Source organism: Grus americana, chromosome 5 (genome assembly GCF_028858705.1).
Source record: "Grus americana isolate bGruAme1 chromosome 5, bGruAme1.mat, whole genome shotgun sequence".
NCBI classification, from domain to species: domain Eukaryota; kingdom Metazoa; phylum Chordata; class Aves; order Gruiformes; family Gruidae; genus Grus; species Grus americana.
In genome coordinates this window covers 65,158,617-65,172,991 of record NC_072856.1, presented here as the reverse complement: position 1 = coordinate 65,172,991, position 14,375 = coordinate 65,158,617, and positions in this window count along the sequence as shown.

Genomic DNA, 14,375 nt, shown 5'->3' with positions numbered 1-14,375 from the left:
TCATAAGATCTAATCTCTGGGATGCAGGAGACAAACCCCACTTTATGAGGACAGGAAAGATCTGTTTGCCAATGGTACAACTGGCTCATATCTACCAGTGGAGATATGGGAGAGATTTACAGTAAGGCTACTCCCAGTATTTTAGATGTTGCATTACCCATTCTTACCTAACATACTTTTTGGCCATGCCCCTGCACAGAACTCCTAGTCTTGCTCATGTCAACAAAGCAGCAGTGGGAAATTTCAAGGTAAAAGCCCAGGATAGACAGTTCTGCCTAGCTGCAGGTTGTACAGACCCATTTATCTAAGATAGTTAGCCTCTGTTTAACGATCACCTTAGTTACCGCTGGAGTGAAAAGTATGTCATCAGCTCCGTATCATGTAACCTTACCATCTGGCTTTTTCAAAGGACATACGCCAAAAATGTTGCTTTTACGTTGCTGCCATTTCTGCAGGGTTATTGTCCCCTGTATGGAAAACAAGAAGTTTCCCTGTACTTAAAAAAAGATGCTGCAATTGCCCTGATTCTCTTGGCTGTCTCCTGCCTCTTGCGCCCTTTTGTTTCCCATACGGATGATCTATAGATCCTACCTTCCAATTTGTATTCACTGCCATTGGCTCCCATTTTCCCCATTTGTTTCATAAAGGTTATTTGTATTCTCCTCTGGGTGAAGAAGGGGTTGTTGTTTTAACCACAGTAATAGTCTCTCGGTTGTTGGATTGTGGCTTTTGGTCAGTATAGAGAAATGTTCTTCAGTATTCTCCAATTATCATTCTTGGGGTTGGTTTTTTTCTGTTTAAATTCTTCCTCTGAACTGATTTGGCTTATGATTGTTTTCAGGTTTGTAACAGCAGCCTGCGAGAGCAGCAAGGCAATATCTTACCGGGTTTGATTTTATTCTGTCTGCACATAACAAATGTTTTCAAGTGGCAATCACTTCCTACCTAAGCTACTGTGCGTTTTTAGTCCTGTGATCAAATTCTCTGTATCTGCCAAGAAAAAAGGTCTAATATACAATTCTCCCCTGTTGGATCTGTGAGTTCTTTTGAGATAGGAAATAATCACCATCATTTTTACAAATACGGAGGCTGTTTCAGCGCTGGAGGCAGCTTTCCTGCAGAATTCACTCCATTTGAAGTTTCCCTGTGACAATCTGGCCCTTTCCCCCCCCTTGCCTTTGGCAGCTGCTCAGGGAGACACTCAGATGGTTTGCAGGTTTGATTTTGTGCTCCACTGCAGATACTGGTTGGACTATTTTGTGCTTTCTATTTTAGACAATTGAGCCATCAATTTTCAGATTAATTTACTACTGAGTCCAATGACCTGGATGCTTGTGATCCTGTTTCTAACAGTTCTCCATCTTGTCCCCACTTCAGCCTTCCTAAAAGCCATGATTTTAACACTCCAATCAGCTTCCCACCAGCTTTCCATCTTTCCAGCTAGTCCAAATTTTTGCCTGTACAACAGCGATTCCAGTTTATTAGCCAGGACCTACCTTTGGCGGATAGGTGATGAAAGAATGTCTTTCCACTTCCTTCAGTGCTTTGATTAATTTCATTCTCAGCACCTTCATTATGTGCTAAATGAGTTTCCATTTGTTCCCTCTTTGCACCTTTCCCTTTTGTTGTTAGTCTAACACCTCTCTGCCTAAGGCAGCCTGTCTTTGCCTCAGAAAATTGTTTTCCAATTTGGGAAGGAAGTTACCAAAATCCTCCAAACTCTCTCATAGAGAGACAATATAAGCACTTTGCAAATGACACCCATCTTGCCACTTCCGTGATCAGCTTTCCCATTGAACACCTTCTGTTTTACTTCATCTTCAGGAGAGGAGGGATCTCTGAAAGCTCCTTTGGGCACCTTTTCAGCACCCTTTCAAGTGATGTGGTGTAGAAAACAAGAGAGGGACTGTGATTTAGGGACATTGGTGCTGGTATTGAGCTGCGGCTGGGCTCCTGGCTTCCCGTCTCAGTGGTGTACCTGCTGGAGCCATCACAAGGTAGCTATGGCTTTCCTTTAGAATGGATCCAACCCCTTGGAAACCTGATTTGTCTTGTCAAAATAGCAGAAAACTATCCTGGGGTAAAAAAAAGAAAAAGATTGTGCTCTGCTGGGCTAGGGAGGGGATAAAACTCTGCAGTCAGGAGAGGGAGAGAGAAAAAAAGAGGATGTCCCTTCTGCACCTCAGTCACTGCTGGAAGCCCAGCCCCAGCCCTTCCAGCGAGCAGCCTTCTTGCAGGATCCACCCATCTTTCTGGGACAGCCAAAAAACCTCTTTGTGAGCAGGCTGGATTTACTTAGTTTTGATTTATAATTGAAATGCAATTAATGTCACTGTATTTGTGCCATCACTCTGTGCCCTGTGCATAGGGTGTGAGTCCTGCAGGACCCTCCGTTGCACTTCATCACCTGCAAGTGCAGGGACAGATTTTGTTGTCTTCGCACTAAAAACTTAAAGACAGCAGGGAACTCCTCATGACACTGAGTTCCTCATTGTCTTTTTCTTTTCTCTGGAAAGTAATTTTCTCTCTTTTGGATAGAAAAGGTAATGTGGGATGATCCTAACCGATCATCCCATTGATTTTGACTGCCATTCAGACAAATGCTTCCTCTCCCTCCCAGACTGTAAGCATCTTACTCATCAACAAACACTCCAGCAGATGCAAAGCATCCCTTGGAAACCACGGTGAGAGCTGCACACATGGTTAGGTGCTCCACTGAACTGGGGCCTCTCTAAACAAGAAGAGACCATTAGTTTTGGCTCATTAGCTTAACTGAGATGACTATTAAATCCCACTCCTCCCGCCACTTTCTGTAAAATAAACTTAGAAACGAGCCGTCTTTGCAGCTGTGACTAGTAATAAATCCAATTAATTTCCATGTCTTTAGTGTTAATATATGCATTAGATGTGTCAGCTCTGCCCTTTTGTTTCCTTCATGGAAAAGCTTGTCTCAGAGATTTCCTTTTAATTAGAATGGGAATTTGCTCCTTTGTGGATATATTCCTCCAGGAAGCCACTTACTGAGGTGCAGCATCTTTGGTCCCAGGGAATGGTGTTAGTTCGGTGGGTTTTTTTTAAAAAAAATGCATATGACAATTAGTATCACAACAAATTCATACTTCCCCTGCTAATTTAAGGGTTAAGGAAAAATCCTCCGCTTTGTCCTGTGAAGATGTCACCAAACAAACAAAGCAGAAACCAAAGACACAGATGCACTTCTCTTTGAAATCTGCATAGTAATTACTGTTTACCGTCCTTCCTCCTTCATTGATGACTCCAATACAAAGGGTACAGTAAACAGCTGTGTGGGATTCATGGTCAGATCCATTAGCACAATGAAGTATTTCGGCTGAATGCAAGTCTCTTGCCAGTTGTTTAAGACTGGATAACAAGCTGAGAGGAAAAACCACACAGGTCACGGCTCTGTAGCAAAGTCTTTTAGAAACTATTGCTGGTAGTGCTCGTCTTGATTACAGGGAGATCAGAGCCCCAGCACAGATGGAGGGGCAAAGTGCACAGGCTCCAGCAAAGCCTTTGAAAGTTTATCAGCCCTTTTACTCCAAAAAACTGCCCTTAGGTGCCTCACAGCTGTATGTCAAAGAGCGTAGCCCACTCAAAACAGGAGTCCAAGACTACTGGTGCAAACCTCAAGGCACCATGTGCTCTGTAGATGGAAGAAGAAGCTGGAACTTGAGTCCTGTGCAGAAGCAGCTTTTAATTGTATCACATCCAAGAGAAAATCGGCCCAGAAGCCAAATTTACATGAACAAACTCTGCTACCAACCTCCTTTCCTCCTCCTGCTGCCCCACGATTAACCTTTCTCCTCCACCCTTGCAAATAACGCAAACTCCCAGATTCATTTTCTGAGATTTCCCAGAGCACTGTGGATGCTTTTCTTTCTGCCTATCTCTCGTGTTACATCCAGGAATGGCTCTTTCTCCCTGCAGAGGTTATCTATGTTTGAAGCCTCCTCCCCATGGACAGAATCATAAGGTCTCTGAGGAGGAACAGCAGGTCTTTGTTCACTCTCAATGCATGGGGCTGTAAATCCTCCAAGGGTGACCAGGGAAACCAAGAGCTTGCTGCCCTCATAAATCTCGCAGGGTGGCTGCTGCAGCCATCGCATGCTCTCCAAGGGCTGCAGGTTTCCGATGGTCTCTGCAACTGTAGAGTAGAAAATAAGCCAGTGAATGTACCAGGGGACAAAAACAAAAGATGGGTTTTGGTCACTTTAGTTAAAAAGTCCCCTGGATAAGCTGCTGGGGATGCTTGGGAAAGACAAGAGAGTGTAGCAGCCTTTGGAGCTTTCCCCCTGCTTCTTGGCTAAGCCAGTGTTGATCATCTGGGCTTTGCATGGCCCTTTGTGCAGTAAGCTGGAAGTGCTGGCAAAACACCTGCTGTGGTAAACCTGGGGTTGCACCCACATTTAGGGCTGGTGCACCCACTTGGAAATGACCTGTGATCTGGGGAGTGGTGGGGAAGGTCTGAGAAGATCGGCACAATCCAGGCAGCACCCTACGGTCGGTATGTGGTTCTTGGGCTGAGTCCATCCTCTTCCCACCTTTTATCTTGCTCTGAGTTCAGAGCAGGATGGGAGAGGACAGGGAATGGCCTCTAGGGCAATGAGTGACACCCAGAAGCCAAACCCTTGTTATTGCACCAACACTTGCTGTCCAGTCCTTCCCAACACCGTGGCCCTCGCAAATATGCTGTGGTTAGTGCCTTCACATATCTGTCCATGAAAGATAAAGCTCTTGCCTCATCACAACGGTGCAGGGTGCTGTGTTTGTCTCTTGCAATGCAGTGGGGTAATTCTGAGAGCTCGTTGCACCAGGACGTCATCCATTTGCAAAGGCTGGGAAATAATCTGCCGAGCCAGTGCACCTCGGCATCACGATGGCAGATGCAGAGAGGCGGCTGAGAGCACCACTTCCCGGTGACAGGGCTGAGCCCAGCCGAGCGTGACAGGCTCTTGGAGTGCTGCTGGGCTGCAAGGAGTTGTTGATTTTATTTTTTTTTTCCTTCAAGTTTTCCAAGTCTGATCTTTCCCAGGAGGAATCCTTGTTTAACTGCGTCATCCAGCGGTGTGAAGGAGCCCGATCTTGTGGCAGTAGTGCCGGAAGGTGACTAGTAAGATTGGTGCGCACACACCAGCTCTGTTCTCATCTCTGTGTCTTAGCTTGGACAGGTGACTTGTCTCCTCATCTTTGCTTCTGGCTTGGTAAGACAGGGAATTTACTGCAGCCTCTTTATCTGCCACCCAGATGAAGGATGCTCGGTGTCTCCAGCCCTCGTGCTTTTGTTCAGAGCACGTATAGCGGAAAGCCAATTAACAGGGCAGGTTTAAGGCAGGTATTGCCCACAAGGCAGTTGTCATGCCTGTCTCTCCTCATTACCAGTCTCATGTTTAGTCTTTGTGCCAGACTCCCCTTGAGTCTCGCTGCCTGGGAGGGACAAGAGCTGTTTATCTGGATGTCTCTCGGTCCCCAGCAGCGGTGGAGGGAAGCTTGAGTGAACCAGCCCCTCCAGCTGCTCTGACTTTCCTGGTGTTCCCACTGCCGTCACCAACAAGGAAGGCCCCACTGGTTCCCTGGGCCTTTTGATGCTCAAAGTGACAGCTTCCTTATGGGCCCTGTAGCCCTTGGCTGGATGTTCCTAATGCCTCTTATCCTTCTGGCAAGCATTTAATAAGCAAACCCTCCAGTGATGCTCTTCCTGCCAGGCCCACGATGCGGCTATCTGAATTCTGCCTTTTCTTTTTAACCGGGTTCATTTTCTTCCTCCTCCAGGCAATCGATAATGCCTATGGGAGGGCTCTCACATCCTCCTGCTGCCTTAGATGTCTGAGTACCACTTCCCCTGCTCCCTGGGACAATTGGCAGTCTATTCGTTTTCAGTCTCCCTGGAATGGGTCTGGCCTTTTATTTTGTAGCTTAATTCTGCCCTACCAGCAGCCCTGGAGCTCCCTTGCCAAAGCAAGTTGAGCTCCTTGCACCGAGATGCGACTGGCACTGGTGTGAGACGGGAAGCGGGCTCAGATTTGGCCACGTGGCCCAGATGTTTTTGTTTTGATTTCTTTATTTGTTTTCTACTTTTCTTGATGCCTGCTGCTTCGCTCTGGAGGATCTCAGCTTTTGTTATAAACAAATCAAACTTTAAAAAAAAAAAAAAAAGGAAAAGAAGGTGTTGGAGGAAGCAGTGACATTTGGAAATGTGCGCAAAGCAATGTGGTGACGTTTGCCTCAGTCTGCCGAAAGCTTGAAACAACAGCTCGGAGGCAGATGGAGGCTCTCCCTCTTGGCTGTCAGTTCCCGTCCTCGGCTGCATCCCCCGGCGGGCTCACAGCACGCTGAGCTCCCTCCCTTTGCACTTTCCCTCTGCAACCACCAAGCGAATGCTATGTGGCATTTTAATAATAACCAAAGGCTGAGGATTTCACATGACTCTGGAGTTGGGCTACAGAGCTGGGCTGTGGCAGGTTTAAATTTTCAGAAGAGCAGCGAAATTGGAGAAGCTCTGCAAAGCCTGCACAGTCCTAGGCTGAGCATCTGCACACCATATACTCAGGTGGTGCCTCAGTTTTGCATCTCCTTTAGGTGGAGTTGGGGAAAGTATCATCAATTTAAACCTTGCACAGAAACGTGGTTTAACAGCTCCCCGCCTGCAGTTCAATCTCTTCAATGAACGTAAGCATAGATCAGAGTGAGGTGCAAGCTAAAAAATTCAGAACCCAATCCAAAACATGAATGTGCCAGCATTTGGGTGTGTAGGTCTGGAGCTGGAGTCTGACTCACTTGCAAATAGGGACCCTTTGCAAAACATGGATCAAGGTTCAAATTCCTGTCCCTCCTCCAAAATTAAATAAAGGTTGAAGAAATTCTGAGAACTCAGTGTTTTGGTTCTGGGCCATCTAAGAGGGGTAAGTATGTGCTTAAGTGCTTTGTTGAATAGGAAGAGACTTGAGCATGTGCTTAATGTTATTAAGTGCTTAGCTGTTTTTGTTGAATCAGGGCCCCTGGCTTTTAAAGTCAATACTAACCCCTTAGGCTGCATCTGAAAGGATTTGGAAAAGAAGTGGCACCCAGATACTGCTGGATGTTTGACTGCTGAGCTCTGCATTCCTGCTTTGAAGGCTTCTTCCTCTAAATCTGCTTTCATTGCTATTCCAGATCATTTAAATGACTTGTCCCTGGCCACCAGGTGATTATGCAAGGGAGGATGAGGAGTTATGGATACTTGATGCACACCCCGGCACAACTCCTGGAGAAGTTCAGCTGTCCTGCAGTTTCCATCGGTGATCTTAACGCAGCATGGTAATACCAGGATGTTGAAGCGTGATGCTGTTTTGCTGGCCCAACTGAAGAGGCACACTGCAGGCCTTCTGATGTCCTCTTTTGGTGGCTGCTGTGCTGCTCCTTGTAACCAGCTTCTCCTTGTTGTGAGAGCCCCCGAAGTCAGTTTGGTTAAAAGAGGTGGGTGAGCATGAGCTGAGCTGGCTCCCTGTGGGTGACGTGGGTTAGGGAGTGATCACAGGAACACGGCTGGCTGATCCGTCACCAACAGCAGGCAACAGAGAGTAGCTGCAGGCAGTGAACTTTTCAGACATAGATGCTGCTGGAAAGGAGGTATCCCCAAAAATCTGCAACAAGAGGATAGATATGAACCTCATCCCCTGAAACGCTGTTTTGTTGGCACCAGAGCTGCAACTGGCAAGCAATGTTTGAGAGAAATGTGACTCCAGAAAGAAGTGGGGAAAATAGCAACTTTTCCTGCTTTACAGGTAAAAGAGCGTCTGAGACCAGGATGGAAATAGATGGAAAACTTATGCACAGATGAAAGGCTTGAAATGAAATACATTATGCATGAGACTAACAGTTGGAATCTGAGAGCCACTTGGAGGTAATCATCTGAAAAGCGGGAACAGTTCTGGGCAACAATTTCAGCCTATTGCAAAGGCACCAGGTTTCCTTTTAAAGGAAAGACAAAGTTAAAATTTCAGGACTGGAGTGGCCTTCTCTGGACAAACCAGATGCAGCCCTCGCTCCCCTGTGTCCTCTCCCAGGTCTGGAGGGACAGGCGGGCTGGCTGCTGAGTCGGTCCCTGGACAGGGCTGGCGGTGCTGTCCCACAACTAGCAGTGCCATATGAGGGAAAGGCTTTGATTTGCAATGCCAACATTTTTTTAAATGAACTAACTTCCCCAGTGTTGCACTGCTGTGGCAGGCTGTTTTTCTAAAACAAAAAGTTCCTGTCCACACATCTGATGCTAATACAGCAAATGGTAACGCAAAGATGCAGCATGCCCTGAATCAACAGTTCAGCTGTGAGATTCAGATTAAAGTTTTGGACCAATAACTTCTGGAAATTGAAATGCCATTCTTTTCTCTTGCAGGTTTGCAGATGCCTAGGTTGATAGAAAATGTGTTCTTCCAGGACAAAGCCCTCATTAAAGAAGATTAAAAAGTAGTATTTCCTCTTAAGCCAACATTGTTAAGAAGCTCGATACTCAAAAAATGGTGGAACAGTGAAAACAACAGAGATTCAGGTACCATTGCAGGTCACTTTGCACCTGAAGTCAAAGCCAGCCTTTCACGTGCGGCAGTTTCTCAGCTCAGGTTTTAAGTTAAGGCTCAGAGACTGACAGCAGGTCCCTCCGGAGCCCTATCTGTTCTGATTCAGGTCCTGCTGTTTACGTGTTGTGTCGTGGGCTCCATGACTGCACACCTGACCTTCCAAGTTTTATGGGACTCACTGATGCAAAGCCTGGAGCCGGTGACACCTCCCTTCCTCCAGGCACGTGCCTTAAGCAACAGCAAGAGGTCTGTGTTTATTCTCCCTAGCACAGTGGAAAGGGAATTAATTCAGGCAAAGAGATTTATGTTGGGGTTTTTTTTAGTGGTTCCTTGACCCATTGTTATACACTAAATGAGACACACTCCTGTTAACCCTCTGAGTAAGGAAAGCCAGCAGGGAGACAATGTGTGGAGATAAAGCGGAACATTTTAGGTTAAGTTCTTAAATGCAAAATTCAGTTCTTAGATGCAAAGAACGGGAGGGTGAGATAGTGAGAGCGAAGTGATGCACTGAGGACAGCCTAGCAGATCGATACTATCACAAGGTCTTTTGAGCTTTCTTCCTTTACAGGTGACGTCTCCTGGTTTAAAGGGACAGTGCAAATGACAGACCACTGATCTCTTCTGCCTCTGCCACTGAAGTCTTGTGACCTTGGTTGAGTTATTTAGCCCATCTCAGCTTGCCCATGTCCAAAAGGTTAAAAGTCATCTCATAAAATGCGCTGTTTGGTGCAAACTAGATAGATGCAGGTTGCCTCTGATTCATATTCAAGGGCCATTTTTCACTGGCAGTGGAGCTGATGTAAAGGGGCCTTTGTCCAAGTGAGCATCAGCTGAGATTGAATGAACCCCTTTAAAGGCTGTAGGGTTAGAGTTTGCTGAGGGGAAAAAAAAGCAGAAGTCCTCGCTGTTGCTGTCAGCTTTGTATGAACTAAAACGTGTTGCAGGCGCAGTTTGATCTTGCTCAGCTTCCCGTGGCGTGCAAGCAGGCTTGATTGCAAATCCTTCCTGTGAGCATTTCCGCCCAGCTCCAGGCTCCCATCACGTGGCTTGCTTCAGCTGAGGGGTCCCGAGCCCGACCAAAGGGTGCCATTGCAGCCAGCTCTGCCTTCGTCGCAGGCAGTTTGAATGCAAATTGTACTGCAAATTATGTGCTTTCTTCTGGGAAGGGCTTAATACTTCGAGCATGAACCTCTTTGGTCCTGGGTTGAACGCTGAGCTGTGGCTGTTCACAGATGTGTGGTGAGGTAGGTGCAATGATTCGGCTAGCAGGGAAAGCACGAAATGCGTAAGCCTGTTTGGGACAAAACATTTGGTCAGTGCTGCTGTCACTATGGCTGCACCTTCACCACTGACCAGACATTAGCAGGATAGGACAGCCCTGTATGGGGAAAGTGTCCACGCAGGCTGAAATGGTGCTACACTACTGCATCAGAGAGCTGTTGCTATAGAATTAAGTAGCAATGTTACCATGGTTTTGCAGTCTCCCCAAAGCAGAGCTAGCCCCAGCATCGCCTCTCTTGCCCTGCTGCGCTTTGCCTCCCTCCTTCCTACCCGTGTGGTTGTCTCTTTGCTGCAGCACAGGGAAAACGGAGGGCTGGAGGAGAGACCCACTCTCTGCCCTTCCTCCTCTTGGCAGAGAGCTGGAGCAGAACGGGGCTGCTGGGCACGTGGGGCTGAGAGGGGAACACTGGTGGGTTTTGCTGGAGGGGGCAGAGGGTCTTAGCAACGTGAAGGAGCAAGGGAGGGCTCAGCAGCACGAGTGGTCCTCTGTGCAGCTGCCATGGATAGGTCTCTGAAGGCTAGATTAGGGTATTGGTCATGGCAGGAGGAAGAGACCTCTGTGTAACCAAGCACAGGCATGGTGGGACTCCCTTTCCTGGTAAACAAGGACATGTGCTTCTCTAGGGCAGATTGAGAGCCGAAGGCAGAGGGAGAGGAGAAGGGAAGGCAGCCAGTGTAGGGCTGGGTCTGGCCTTTGCACGGACTGGCTTTACTGGACTGGCTGCCATTGGAGACCATGCTAATGTGGGACCAGAAGAGCATGAGCTCACGCTCAATGCATTGTTGTCCCTTGAAGAATCTTTACTGATCCTGGCATATCCATGCCTAACCTTTCGTCAAAGACATCTTATGATGGAGAAGCTTTCTCTTCCTCAGGCTGTTCCAGTTCCTTCTGTTGGGAATTTTCCCCAGCGTGTCTAAATCTCAAGCTGTAATTTAAGCCCATCATTTCTATTCTTTCACTCCCAGTGGCTGATTATTCACAGTTTATTAGATATTCTTCTGCAAAGGCCATGCTGGTGAGGGCTGTTCCCAGCCTGATGTGCTGAGATGAGCACTGGCAACATGGGTGCAAGAAGGCATTAAATTAAACAGAAATCTGTGTCAGCAAAGGTTAGGCATTTTTAAATGTAAATATGAAACCCAGGACAGGAGAAGAAAAGGAGTCAAAGTACAAGAACATCAGACATCATATTGTAAGTATGAATCAAAAGTAATTGCAGCAGAACTCAACTGACATCATCTGCTTGGTGATGAGGGAGAAAGAAAAAAGAAGAAGTGAGAAAGTGTCATTTGGAGCAGTCCAGCTCTGACTTAATTTGAACAGTGTCCATGAGCCTGGGGAGGGAATGCAGTCCCCGTCAGTTAGCATTAGAACATGATGTATTAGGTGCCTTGCTTAAATGCTGGTGAAGTTTCTTTATAGTGAACAATGGGGGGGGGCAGCTGCAAGCTCTGCTTCTTGTCAGCTGTGAACATCATGAGTGACAGTGGTTTGTTTAACTCCATGTTCCTCCTCCCCATGTTGTCCTTATCAGACCCTCTCTTACCCTTAAAACAGAGGTAAAAATGGAGCTGATCTTGCCTGCCTTTCCATCCAGTTCTCTCACACGTCTTCCCTAATCTAGGCACTAGAAGCAGGTTTTGCATCTTCTTTGCTAGTTTGACACCTGATGCAGGCAGGAGGCATCGGTGGAGCAGCATCGTGGTACCTCCCTGGGCTCGGGGCTCACCAGCTCTCCAGAGGTTCTCACTGCTCTGGCTCCTTTGCTAAGCAGAAGTGGGTCTTTCATGGCTTGGGGAGCACCACCCCACCTGAGGCAGCAATGGGTGATTCAAAATCAGTCCTCTTCCTGGTTGCCTGCAAAAAGGAAACAAATGCCTTTGCACGGCTTGTAGTCTGTCAGGAATGTCTGGAGAAGCTCTAATGTCGCTTCCCCACAAGCAGCTGTCCTCTGCATCCTCTTCCATGGCCTCCTGAGTGACTGCTTGTTTTGCAAACAGCCCATCCTTCCTTCCACATTCCCTCTGGATGGAGCTTTTTGCTGGAGGGTTTCCTGCTCTTGTCTCTTCGTTCCTGTACAGCTCTGCCTTCTCAGTCGTGCCAGTGCAACTGCTCACGCTTAAAAGTGGATCACTGAAATATCTGGGTTAGCAAAAAAGGAAAGAAGAGGTTATTTTTTTAAACCCAGATCAGGGTAGCGATTTGTTTTCCAGCCATAGTCCCTGCACAGCTGGTGGGACGATGATCTGCAACAGAGGAATGGCCAAATGTAGGAACTGCCCAAACTAACAGTCAGGAGCAGGGAAAGGGACAGCATCGCTGTCCTCCCCGGTCCCAGCGCGTGTTCTCCTCTTCTACATCCAATCTGGGGAGTCAGGTCGTTGCAGTGACCCATGGGAAATGCCTGTCCCATCACCTGACACATGGGCAGTGGCATGGGGGGGGGTGAGGGAAAGCGGGACTGTGTCTTTTGATGCGAGACCACAGTCAGATCAGATGAGACTAAGGGGAAACTGGACCCTTGAGGGACCTGAGTTGTCGATTGTTCCTGATGTAGCAGTCACTAGCAGTTTTTGCCATAACAATACAAACGTGGTAATGTTCTGATGGGCTGGGGTAGTGCTTGTCATCTGAATATCATGAGTTTGTGTTAAAGATCCTATTCCATGTTTAAGGAATTTGACCTCTGCATCTTGTTGACAGCATGGAAATGTTTCAACGCTGTACAAACGCAAGGAAATAAATGTAGGCTGCAGAAGTCTGAGAAGAGAAAAATGCATCATAGGTATGTTGCAGTCACCTATCACCCAGAGAAATTGGGTTTGTTTGACAAAAAATGGAAACACTGCCAGGATATTTTGCTTCAGTTGAGGTTTTTTGCCAGAATTGTTTGTGGTTGGTAATGAGCACAAGGTTCACTTGTAATAATAATGTAACCATGGTAATATGATAACACAAACTGATGTCAGTCTGATTTGCTGATAAGATTTATACCCTATTATATTATCCAATGCAATTAAAAAATGCTTAGAAAATTAACATTAGAATAGATTAAAATAGAGTATCAGAGGCACAGTGACAGCTGTGGGTCTTAAGCATAGTCCCCAAGTGATGTTTCCAGATAACGTATCACCCTGCCTCCGACGGGCTGTGTTACAATAAGCAAGGAAAGCAATTGCTTTCATTTTACAAACAGGGAATTGCAATGTTCCTCTTAATTTCTGCAATTTTCTGCAATCATTTTAGTGTGATTGGTCAGAAATGAACCTAGGTAAAGTAACAAGTGTTAATTGGCCTCATTTAATCTAAACTGAATTTAATAATCAGCAGGGGTGGAAGAGGGAAAGACAAATGTATGCATCGGGTTGTTGGGCTTTGCTCCTAGTGGGAAGGAAATGAATGGTGAGATGGGAGTCAGAGACTCTTACCCCTTGCCTATGCGTTTTGGATTCACTGCCCTACAGGGCAACCACTACTTTCTCAGGGGTCCTTTTATATTACCAGTAGCACCCACCTGCTGTTTCTTCTCTTGTAAGCTCCGTGGGGCAGAGACCGTCTCTTTATTCCCTATATATGAAATGCGAAGGTAAGACAGCATTTCTACCACCTAATAATATAATCATAAGAGATGAGCCAGGATAATCATAAAAGATGAGCCATTTCATAACCGCCTCTGTACCAGACAGAATCACATCTCTCATAACATCCTAGCAACAGAGCTCCTCAATCATTGTCTCTTCTGCTTCCCTGCAGATAACTCACTGACTCCTTCCTTGCAGTTTCTATGTTCAAGTTTAGGATGGGGAATCTGGGATTATTTGTGTTTGGAGGATTTCAGCTGATCACCCCAGTGAAGGAATAGTAACTTTACAAAGGATTGTAAGAGCAAGTCCTTCAGCTGTTGTTGCAAGCTAGGAGAGGAATGGAAGACAGTTTCAGACTCAGATTTATTTTTTTTTAATGTGAGAGTCCTATTACTTAGCCCTTGCTAAGAGTTTTGAGGTGTTCAGTTTGCTGAGATAGAGGCCTCCAAAGGTTGTCCAGTTAGAGCTAATCTGGGGATTGGGGCCTCCCTCTTATCTCAGTCTACTTTTTCACTGGGATGATCGACTGCAGTGTGAGGGGAGAAACCTGTCTTGGTCTCTTGTTCCTTCTGTGCTTAAAATATCTGTTTAACTTGAGAACAATACCTAGCAAACACACTCTTTTCTCCATCGTCTCACCTTATTTTCCTCTTCTGGTTCTGTCTTTCATCTATATTGCACCACCTATGGATGGACTTTTGCTACTTATAGACTCTTTATTTTGTTGTTTTCTGAACAGTGTCTTCCCAAGTAAATTAAACAGACTGTATTTTATGCTCATTCTCTTTGGTATTTCTGCTGCCTTCAAACCCTGCCTTTCCGGGCTCTCCCTTCCCTTGTCTCCACGAGCTACACTCTGCCAAGCTGCATCCTAGTTCTTGAACAGTTTTCTGTGGTGCTCCCCTCACTCGTGGTGTCTTAGGTCACACC